Here is a 12167-nt window from a genome sequence, read left to right on the forward strand (position 1 = left end):
TCATCTCCTGAATCAGGGTTTTGTCCGGTTTTGGAATCATAAAACTTTTCGAGAGAGAATGTCGTTAATGGCGATCAACAATAAATTAGACTAGACACTAGTTCACACTCATATTCTGCTGATTAGTCAGGATATATTGTAGATCTATACCCACCCATATAGATCCATTCAGGTACCCAAGCACTATCGCCCAAGGGTCCGGTCCATCCCCGACCCATAGGATCCAGCTCATCACTGGCCCTCACAGTAACCATCCAGCCCGTAGAGTATTTTGATGTCAAATCATCTTGATTTCAAAACATTCCAATTCAGGGTTCGCAAATAACCCGGAAGAATAGGTATTTTCTCAAGAGATCAATCGATAATATAGGAACAATAATGAAAGGAACTTGCATAATTAAGAGTAATTGCGGCGAAATATAAAATAGTTAACTATTTTAAACTTAGAATATGAATGAAGTATTTGCAGTATATTACGAGAAAAGTTAGGAATACTTGCCTTGATAAGCTTTAACCACTACTACTGGTTGACTTTGGTTCGACTTGAACGTTCGGCTTTATCGTCAAGCCACTATCCTATTCTGGATACAATTCTATCCTTTATGTCCTTCGATTGGAATCTTTATACGGCCTACATGAAAACTTACTTACCTGGATGGGGTCAATGGGCGATCATTAAGGTCCATGGCCCAGGGAAGTGACATCCATTACACTTTGGATGGGTTCTTGTCTAAGGTCTACCCAAGTGGTGGAGCCTACAACATAATTTGTGTTCGGGGGCTTGCATTCGCGCGGCCCCGCCAACTATATTACATAATTTGTTATTCATGAAACCTGGTAAACCAAGGGGATTTAAAACTTGGGGTGGCGAAATCTAAAATTCGGGATTAATCAATTAAAAACTTCATTCATTTAAAGTTATTACTATTTATTGAATATTTGCAAGTAAAAATTACTCTTATTAACACACAAATGAATTTATAGTCTCTCACTAAATAAATTCATCATAATATAATATAAGAGATCATAGGTGAGGTAAATATTCACAATTACAAACATCAACATGCACATTATTGTACTGCGCCATTATCTTGTTCACATTAAGGGTTTCGTTTTCTTTTAAGTTTGATGACATACTGTGCTTAAAAATTAATTCCCCTCTTACGTGGAGTTTTTTTAATTTTAAAGGATACAATTATATCCTTTATGTCCTTCGATTGTAAATCTTGTGATGATGTATTTGACTATAATTTCGTAGTGCGAGTGTCATGTAATTTAAAATTTGGGAGTTATTTGTCTTAAATAAAAAACAAGGAATATCTATATCTCCAAACGTAATTTTTTACACCACCGGTACCTTTATGCAGTTTGCGGTCGATGAGTGAAAATAGCTTTGGGTGACATAATAACTCGGTTCGTTGAACATGGATCGAAATGAGGTACAATCTTTGTACTTGAATCTGGAAAATCAGAACTTTATTATTTATTGTCGTGCATTCTATTATAAAGGGTGAAATTGAAACTATATTACTTATTTTCGTGAAATATTATATTAAAAAGGTGAAATTGAGGCATTAGTTATAAATTGTTACATTAAGTTAAATTATATTTTAAATATATCGTCGTAGTTTTAAACTTTCATCTGGAAACAATCGGAATAGCAATTTTTTTTCTCCGGCAAAGAGTTTGTGTCCTTAAAAAAATTATTTATTGTTTGATTTGGTGGGGGTGCGCTAGGCCCGAGCAGTAGTGCAACACTTAGGCGACACATGAAGACCTCAATAGCAAGCTATTGTTCGAATCTTCCCCGATAAAAAAATTAATTTAATATCGTGTGGATCATTAGCCCACATATCAGATAATAAACTCATAAAAATAGAAACTACACTTGATCTTAGCCAAAAGGCCGAGAAAGGTATGAATGAACAAGCTATCTGACCTTGTTTATATGGATGAGTTCGGCACATCTACCGAAAAGTAACAAATTTAGTATATTGCGAGACTTGTGTTTTGTCTTCAAATTTAAACTAAAACTAAAACAGGAAAGCAATACCGGGGAACACCTTAAATATAAATGATGCAGAAAAACCGTGTTGTGAGAAACCATGTGCGTCTTTAGTTGACACGGTTTTTGTCATTGTAACCGGAAAATAAAATTAAAAAACTCCACGTAAGAGGAGAATAAATTTTTAAGCACAATATATCATCAAACTTAAAACAAAACGAAACCCTTAACGTGAACAAGATAATGGCGCAGTACAATATGTGTATGTTGACGTTTGTAATTGTGAATATTTACCTCACATATCATTTCTTATATTATATTATGATGAATTTATTTAGTGAGAGACTATAAATTCATTTGTGTGTTAATAAGAATGTTGGATATATTTGAGATGTCATGTCTAATATGTTTCATGTTTAGTTTTCAGATCTTAACTAACAGGAAATATCAGTTCTTACTGAAATCAGGACTTACTGGAAGTCAGGACTTAAGGATATCGGGACTTAGATTATCAGAAGATAATATCAGAAGATGGATATCAGAACTTAAGTACTGGAGGACTAACAGTTAAGGAAGGAAGCTGATTTACAGGAAAGAAGATCGAAACTAATACGGAATAAGATATGCATGGAAAGAGTTCGAGGACTAGAAGAATTATATAAGATATCTGGTTGATATATTTTAGGAGAAAGAATTATATTCCATATCAACTAGAAGTTATCTTGTAACTGTGTGTCTATATAAACACAGACATAGGTTTACTCTATAAGAGTTAAGATCATCAAGAAGATCATATATTGTAACCTAGCAGCTCTCGTGATATTTGTTCATCACTGAGAGAGGACAGTTCCATTGTAACAGATTTTGTTATATCGAATACATCTATTTTCTGTTACTTGTGCTTTAAATCGATTTGATTGTATTCTACACTGTATTCAACCCCCTTCTACAGTGTTGTGTGACCTAACAAGTGGTATCAGAGCTAATCTGTTAACACACATACAGTAAAGATCCAAAACAATCATGTCTGAAGAAGCAGAAAATCCAACCAAGCCCGCTAAAACTGAAGAAACTCTAAAGACTCAAACCCATAGTCGATATGAGACTATCAGGGTTATCATGCTGAGACCGTCTGAGTATCCCATATGGAAAGTGAAGATGGCTATGTTTCTGGAAGCTACAGATCCAGAATACCTTGACAGAATTTATGAAGGACCGCATAAGCCAACCAAGCTCTCTGTTGTAGTTGCAGATCAGCCAGCAAAGACCATACCAAAGGAGAAAAGTGAATACACAGCTGAAGATATCTCATCTATTGCCAAGGATGCAAAGGTAAGGCATTTACTGCATAGTGCCATTGATAATGTCATGTCAAATAGGGTAATTCAATGCAAGACTGCAAAGGAGATATGGGATTCTTCGGAGAAAAGGTGTCAGGGAACTGATGCAATCAAGAAAAACAGGAGGACTATACTCACTCAAGAGTATGAGCACATTGACTCAAAAAGTGATGAGTCATTAACTGACTTATATGACAGGTTTGTCAAACTCTTGAATGATCTGTCACTGGTGGACAAGGAATATGACATTGAAGATTCAAATCTAAAATTCCTTTTAGCTCTTTCTGAAAGTTGGGATTTGAAAGCTACTATTATAAGAGATAACTATGCTCTTGATGAAACTACTCTTGATGAAATTTATGGAATGCTCAAGACTTATGAACTTGAGATGGATCAAAGAAGCAAGAGACATGGGAGAAAGTCAAGAATAGTTGTTCTTAATGCTGAGAAGGAATCCCCCAAAGTGTCTGTCTTAAAGAAAGGAAAAGGAAAGGCTCTCATCATAAAGTCTGATTCAGAATCATCAAGTTATGATGATGATTCAGAAACTGAAAGTCTACCTGAAGTAGATGCTGATGAAGAGATGATGAAGCTATGTGCTCTTATGGTGAAGGGTATCACAAAGATAGCCTAAAGGAAATTCAGAAGGGGAAAGAAATTTTCCAGGAAAGGAAGAAGTTCTGATAGGAAGGGTTTCAGAAAATCTGAAGGCAAAGGAGGAAAGTCTGACAGAAGAGATTACTCAAATGTCACATGCTACAACTGTGGTGAGAAAGGCCACATATCTCCTGATTGCAAGAAAGGAAAGAGTGACAAAGGCAAGGCACTTGTCACAAAGAAGAAAAGCTGGACAAACACCTCAGATTCTGAAGATGAGGAGAACTATGCCTTGATGGCAAATGCTGATAACAGTTCTGATGCTGCTGAGTTAAAGGTACCTCAAATAACTTACGCCTTTCATACTGATGATATTACTGAGTTGAGATTATATCTTAAAACCATGTTTATTAGCTATAGAGATCAAACTTTAACATGTGAAAGATTAACCTCTAAAAATCTTGCTTTTAAAAAGAGGAATGATTATTTAGAAAAAGAGTTAGTTATGTTCCATCAAACTCAGAAGGATAGAGATGATGCTTTCTATGTGAGAGATGAAGTGCTAAAAATGAATAAATCTCTAAAAACTGAGTTAGAAAAGGAGAGAGACATTATCAGGACTTGGACTAACTCTGGCAGAACAATTCAGAATATACTAAGTAGTGAGAACTGGAAAGAGGGCTTAGGTTATGGAGATGAGAAAAGTGAAAAGGAACTGAACAATTTAAGCCAATTATTGTTAAACAGACTACTAAGACAAAGGTAAATCCTATTAAAATTTGTAACTGAAACTGTAAAGTCTGATTCTAAAAAGATGAAAGATGTTGAGACAAAAGTGATAGCAGAGTCAACTTCTGACAAATTAGAACAGGATAAACCAACTGAAGTTAACATAGGCTTAATGACACAGAAGCAGCTTAAATATAAGCTGAAAGAGATTACCAGTGTAAACACGGTAAAGGAAGCTAGGAAAAATAGGAATGGAAAGGAAGGTGTGAATAAAAGCAACAATTATATGCCTGTTCCTAATGCTCCTAGAAAGAAATGCTATAACTGTGGAAATTCTAACCATCTGGCTTTTTTTTGCAGGAAGAATAAGAATATAAACTCCTTACCTTCTAAGTCAGGAGTTAAGAGTCAGTCTGTTAGGTTTAAGCCACAAAATCCTTGTTTTCATTATGGTAGTGTGTGGCATTCCATTTATACTTGTAAGGAATATCATAGTTTGTACTATGATTATTATCAGATAAAACCTTCTTTGAAGAAAGTTACTTTAATTCTTTCTAGTGTAAAGTATGATGCAAAGTCTGATAATGTTAATACTGATAAGAAAATTGTTAGCATAAACTCTGATGTTAAATCCGCTGCAATAACAAACTTAAAAATGCCAAAGGATCCAAGCAAGTCTGGGTCCTTAAAACTAACCTTTAGTGGTCTTTGTGATTGCAGCGCAACATGAAGAACATCCTAGTCCTGGACAGTGGATGTTTAGGACATATGACTGGAAATAAAGCCCTGCTATCAGACTTTATGGAGAAAGCTGGCCCAGGAGTTTCTTATAGAGATGGAAACATTGGGAAAACTCTCGGATATGGCAAGATCAATCTTGGGAATGTCATCATTGAATCAGTAGCTCTAGTCTCAGGACTTAAACACAATCTGTTGAGTATAAGTCAAATCTGTGACAGAGGTTATCATGTGGATTTCTTTGAAGAACACTGTGAAGTTATAAGTAATTCAACAGGCAAAGTGGTTTTGAAAGGATATAGGCATGGTAACATTTATGAAGCCAGACTTTCAACAAGTACTGATGGTTCTGCAATCTATCTGTTGATTAGAGCATCAATTAAAGAAAGATGGAATTGGCAAAAGAAACTCTCTCATTTAAATTTCAACAATATAAATGATCTTGTAAAGAAAGATCTTGTGAGAGGACTGTCAAAAAAAGTATTTGCTCCTGATGGCCTTTGTGATTCATATCAGTCAATGTCATGTCTATTGCAAAGAAAAAATATGCTATGGTTATAGTGGATGAGTTCACAAGGTACACATGGGTGTACTACTTGCACAAAAAGACTGAAACTGCATCTACCCTAACTGGTCATGTCAGACAGCTGGATAAATTGATCAAAGATTCTGTTAAAATCATAAGTAGTGACAATGGTATTGAGTTCAAGAATTCAATCATGGAAGAGTTCTGCAAAGATCATGGAATTAAACAAGAATTTTCTGCACCTGGAACTCCACAGCAAAATGGAGTTGTAGAAAGAAAGAACAGGACTCTCATTGAAGCTGCACGAACAATGCTTGATGAAGCAAAGCTACCAACCTATTTTTGGGCTGAAGCTGTGCAGACTGCTTGATTTACACAAAATGCAACACTCATAAACAAGCATAGAAAAACACCATATGAAATAGTGAAGAAGAAGAAGCCAAATCTGAAATACTTTCATGTATTTGGTTACAAGTGTTTTGTTCTTAAGACTCATACTGAGCAGCTGTCAAAATTTGATCTAAAAGCTGATGAAGGAATTTTTGTTGGATATCCACTTTTCACAAAAGCCTTCAGAGTCCATAATTTAAGAACAAGAGTTATCATGGAATCTATCAATGTCTCTTTCGATGATAAGAAGATTACTGGACTTGAAGATTTTGATGATCATGATCAGCTGAGATTTGAGAATGAAGATTTAAATTCTGATTCTGAAAATTCAGATCCTGTAAGTTCTGATGTCATTGAAACTGTGGTAACAACTTCAAAGGAAAATGCACCTGTCCAGGGGGAGCAAGATGAAGATCCTACCACATCTCAAGACTCTCGAGAAGCATCAAAACCTGTCACTAGCTCTTCAAGTTTTGATTTATCTAGTTCTGATGAGCCAAAGTCTGATAATTCTGGAAGCTCTGATTCTTCAATTTCTGAAAAATCAAATTCATATTCTGAAGTCTCAGAGAGCATAACTGTAACGACCGAGAATTTTGCGTCGTAATTAAGAAAGTAAAGTACGTGTTATGTCATGAGATTATAATTATGTGATTAAGTGGTAATTATTTGTCTTATTTGTATTCTAGAGTTAAGGAGCGTGGATAAAAACGTTCCAATTTAAAGAGTCAGCTTAGAAGTCAAGCTGTGGTTTCGGGCCATCAGGTAGAACGGAACCCGTCCTAGTATGAAAATTAAATAATATAAAATGTGAATTATATGAGAAGTGAATGAATAAAGTATTTTGTCTTAAGAGACGTGTTGATTGGCAAAGATAATGAGAAGCGTAATCGAAACGCTGAGCGTCGGGCTGTCAGGCTGAACGTGACCCGGTACGCGTAAAAGAGGATAAAGATTTAAGAGTGATATATTCTATGATCAGACCTGAGTCGTTATGTGACTATATGCGTGTGATTGCTTGACTGTGTGCATGATTATATGTTCTGTGTTAATTTCTGTGAATTTTAAAGGAATTATGTGATTTACAAAAGGGTATATTTTAACCTTCGTGCATTTTTATAAAATCATCTGAGATGGATAAAAACATGGGAATTGTTCTTTTATCTTCATAGAGGTCCTAGAGACTTTTTAAAAATGATAAGTGAATTTAATTGTGGGTCTTTGCATTTTTAAATTGATTTTAAGTGGAAAATGTATTTATTAAAGCGAGTTTGTGAAATTCATATAAAATCAACCGCTCGCTCAAATTCTTATTATGAGTAATGGATAAAAAGCTAATTTCGAGGCCTACGCGTTAAAAATGTCATTTTTAATAATTCTCGACTTTCCGAGAGAGATATATTTTGTATTTGAATTTTATCGCATTTTAGTAAAAAGAAAAGGAATGAGTGAGTAAAAGGAAGTTGGTAAATTACTAGATTGCCCTTGTTTCTAAGTGCTATATATAACCCACTTCTCTTTCTTTTTCTTTCTTTTCACTCATTCTCTCTTTTCTCTCTTCTTTCTTTCTTTTCCCTCGTCTCTCTCCCGAACACTCTCTCTCTCTTTCACTCCCTCTCGGCCCTCTCATCTCTCATCTCTCTCACTTGCATGCAACCCCCAAATCTTACTCAAACTCAAAGATATTGCTACCTTTAGCCTTTATCTTCGGTATACTTCTTGATTCCTATTTGCATGTAAGTATTTGCAAGTATTTTGATGATTGATCATTATGGTTGTGTTTAAGAAAAACAATTTCTTGAAGCATAACTATAAGAGTGATTTTAAGAGGTTTTGGAGGTCATAAACTCGAGAGGAGATCCGTCATGGACTCTCTCAAGTTCGACCACCACCGGCCATGATCCAAAGGAGAGCCGGTGGGTTTTCCATGATGTGATTGTTAGATTTTAATGTTGCATGTTATGATTTCTTGAAAATTTGGAAAAAAAAGGGTTTTGGCTTCTTTGATAAAAATCGAGTGGGTGCTTGGTAAAATGATTTCCTTGATTATAAAATGAATGTGTGCAAGTGATTGTTGCTTAGAAAATCAGAATTTATGATTTGCATGTGAGTTTTTGCTTCGGCTTTATGCTAATAAAAGGGAAATTGAATTTTGTGACGTGATCTTGGTGTAAACTAAGTTTAATTAGTAAGAAATAGAGTTGCATGTTGATTTAAAAGAGGAGTTTGTGATACATGTCATTGTTTGGTTCTTGGATTGTGAATTTTGAATTCTTGCCGAATAGAAAATGGGTTTAGAAGAGATTGATTTGTGATTAAGTGAATGCATGCATGTTGATTGAATAATTTGATTAAGGTTTGAGTCATTAGGTGATGTTTGGCTTTGTGCTTCGAAAATCTTGATGAAAATGAGAGCAATGACTAAGTTAAGGCTTAAAACAAGTTGAAAATGTGATATAAGACTTTGCATGTCAAGATTGAACTTTGCATGTGTATTTTCTTGATGAACCCGAATGGGTCTTAGGCTTAAAAAGAGAATTGAGTTGATTTTGTTTGCTAAAAATCTTAGTGACTAATGAAGAAAATAGTGCTAGTTTAAATGTTGGATCATGCTAGAACTAAAATTGTATGGTGTGATTTTTGAGAAATTTGATTGTATATGTATGATTATGGTTCGGATTTTTATGATTAAAAGAAAGGAGAGTGGTTCTTTAAAGGTTGTTGAATGAGATACGTGTTTATTTGAATTAAAGTGAGTATTGGATTGATTTTATGGTGGATATTTGCAATAAGGCCGAATAGGCCATAAGAAATAAAGGTCAAAACTTGATTTTGGTAATTGAAAGAATGATTGAGTGTTATATGTGAAAATCTTTAATTTTGCTTGATTGGATTGTTGTTTTGGTTCGAATTAAGGAATAAAAGAAAAGGGAATTAAGTCGATTGATATATGTGATAGTATGCACGTAAATGTTTGGTTGTGAATGTGTCTAGTACTCGTAAAAGAGTCGTGTTAGTTTGATTTGAGAAATAGCCTAGGTCAAGCGAGTACGCTTTGATTGCTAGGTATATAAGGATATGAAAACTACTAGAAAGAATTGTGCTATGTGCTATGTGCTGTGTGCTTATTTGTATAAGCTATACTCGTATAGTTCGAGTCAAAGATATAATCGAGTTATCGTATAGAGAGATCGTTCCGGGAACGAGAGTCGGGAATCTAATTAAGATTTCTGGTTTTATTGTAGATTCGGAGCGTGAGGGCATTCGGGCTAGGAAAGGGAAAAGTATACTAGGTGGCAGTAGTTCAACCCTCAGGAAAGCAATTTCAGGCAAGTAACTCTGATTACTTGTATAAAGGATTATAAAGGAAATGTTGTTCATACCATGTAGAGTATTGAACTATTAAAGTATGAAACCCTTGCTTTATGAAACCCTGATATTGATTTGAAGTACCCTTGTTCTTGATAACCTGTTATTGATAATCCTATTGATTTCACCCTTTGATAATCTGCCTTTCTGTTCCAGTTCCCTATAATTCCATGAATCATATTGAACCTTTAATTATCTTGGATAACTCTGTTAATGATACCCTGTTTCTCTTGATCGCCCTAATGATCCCTAAGTTATTACTGATCCTTCAAATTTAGTACCTTATTATCTTTGATGCAGAATCCTTGAGAATTGTTCTTTGCGTATCTTTGATTAACTCCCTGAACTTTGTTTCTTTAAAATCTGAATTAAGAATGAGTTTCGACTTGAAAGAGTCCGAATGATTTCAAAGGCTTGGTAATGATAAAATGAATTTTAGAAAATCTATTGTTTTCCAACTCAAGGTTTTCCAAATGAATTCCTGATGGATTGGATTGAGACGTAAGAGGCTAGTGGGACTAGTCCAGTCATGGTAAGAGGCTAGTGGGACTAGTCCAATTTAAGGCTAAAATTATGCCGAATGGTACCTTAAAGACCAGAATGGAGGTCGATACGGGCTGATCACCCGTATATAATGAAATGGAAAGATAAGTGATCCAATCATGGGTTCTAAATGATTATTTACAAGGGAACTGAAACTTTTATTCAGTAAATTGATTTTTGGAAATGAAAATGGTTTATACTATTTTGAAAAGAGTTGATTATGTTAATGAGGAGCTTAAAGCTCAGAACCCTGAATCCTGAAATTGTTGATCATACGAATGATTCTATATCTTGAAATACTGTTGCTTTCCTCTATCGAAAGATCTATTTTGATCCTATAATGAATTGTGATGAATGTCGGCTTTTGTCCTGTTTCGAGCTTTGTTTTCTTGAAAGCCCAACTATTCTTCGGATACCCTTTCCTTATTTCAAAGAAAGCAAAAATAAATATATGGAAATCTGCCACCTAGATTAGCTAAAGTAGAATGCCCTAGTTTGTTCAAAGTATATTGAGAATTGATATTGTAGAACTGCTGTATAGTTACTTGCTGAGTTTTATACTCATTATTTTGTCTTAATCTAACTATGGCAGTTAAGCAAGAAGATGGCCAGGCTTAGGCGCACTGCTCGTAAGAGCGTACCTGGTGGTCCCTACCGTGTTGAGGGCTTCCAGTTGCCAGAGCAGGTAGTACAGGTTATGAGTGAGCTCGCGCCTAGAAAGTGGTGTTTAAAGATACAATGGGTTATCTGTCGGTTCCCAGCCGGAATCGATACTGATTATTTAATAATATTTTGGGTTTGTAAGTTATATTCTGTGATTGGTAGTTGTAATCTTGTCTCATACTTTATCCTGTTGATCCTGTTAGTAGTTAATCGGGGTTTATGCATATTTAATTAGTAGATTAGAGGTGTGTGAGTCCTCATTTCCTAACCCCGAGATTGAGGTCGTCACAATAACTACATGGGGAGCATCAAAAAATGCTGATGGAGACAACATGGATCATGGGGGAGGATCCAGTTCTAGAGATCAACTTCCATCTGCAAGGAAGTGGACTAAAGCATATACACCTGATTTAATCATTGGAGATCCTGAAGCAGGAGTCAGAATTAGAACTGCAACTTTAAATGAATGTCTCTATCATTCCTTTCTATCTCAGACTGAACCAAAGAAAGTGGAAGAAGCTCTTCAAGATGCTGATTGGGTGCGAGCAATGCAGGAAGAGTTAAATGAATTTGAAAGAAATAAAGTCCGGACCCTAGTGCCAAGACCAAAGAACAGATCAGTTGTTGGTACAAAATGGGTGTTCAGAAACAAAACTAACAGTGATGGAATAATTATAAGGAATAAAGCAAAACTGGTTGCTAAAGGTTACTCTCAGCAGAAGGGTATTGATTATGATGAAACATTTGCACCAGTTGCTAGATTAGAAGCCATAAGGATCTTTTTGGCTTATGCTGCTCACAAGAAGTTTAAAGTCTTTCAAATGGATATGAAAAGTGCTTTTTTCAATGGAGAACTGGAAGAAGAGGTATATGTTGAACAACCTCCAGGCTTTGTAGATCCTAAATTTCCCAATCATGTCTACAGGCTTGACAAAGCACTTTATGGCCTTAAGCAAGCTCCAAGAGCATGGTATGAGACTTTAGCTCAATTCCTTCTGAAAAGTGGATTTCATAGAGGCACAATTGACAAGACTTTATTCTACCTCAACCATGGAAAGGACTTACTTTTGGTACAGATATATGTTGATGATATCATATTTGGTTCTACTAATTCCAAACTGTGTGAGAAGTTTGCAAAGCTAATGTAGTCAAGATATCAAATGAGTATGATGGGAGAACTCAGCTATTTTCCGGGCCTTCAAGTCAAGCAAACGGACGAAGGCACTTTTATCTGTCAATCCAAGTATACCAGAAATTTACTGAAGAA

General features: G+C 35.3%; 2 non-coding genes across 2 annotated transcripts; one reads left to right on the forward strand and one right to left on the reverse strand.

The window, feature by feature from the left end:
• The first annotated feature begins 643 nt into the window (after nucleotides 1-643).
• Nucleotides 644-802, forward strand: LOC141681183 (U1 spliceosomal RNA). Its single transcript, XR_012558625.1, has one exon. It is a non-coding gene; the product is annotated as a U1 spliceosomal RNA (small nuclear RNA).
• Nucleotides 803-1723: 921 nt separating this feature from the next.
• Nucleotides 1724-1919, reverse strand: LOC141681937 (U2 spliceosomal RNA). Its single transcript, XR_012559352.1, has one exon. It is a non-coding gene; the product is annotated as a U2 spliceosomal RNA (small nuclear RNA).
• Between the last annotated feature and the right edge of the window lie 10248 nt (nucleotides 1920-12167).

The sequence above is a fragment of the Apium graveolens genome, chromosome 8 (genome assembly GCF_009905375.1).
Source record: "Apium graveolens cultivar Ventura chromosome 8, ASM990537v1, whole genome shotgun sequence".
NCBI classification, from domain to species: Eukaryota; Viridiplantae; Streptophyta; class Magnoliopsida; order Apiales; family Apiaceae; genus Apium; species Apium graveolens.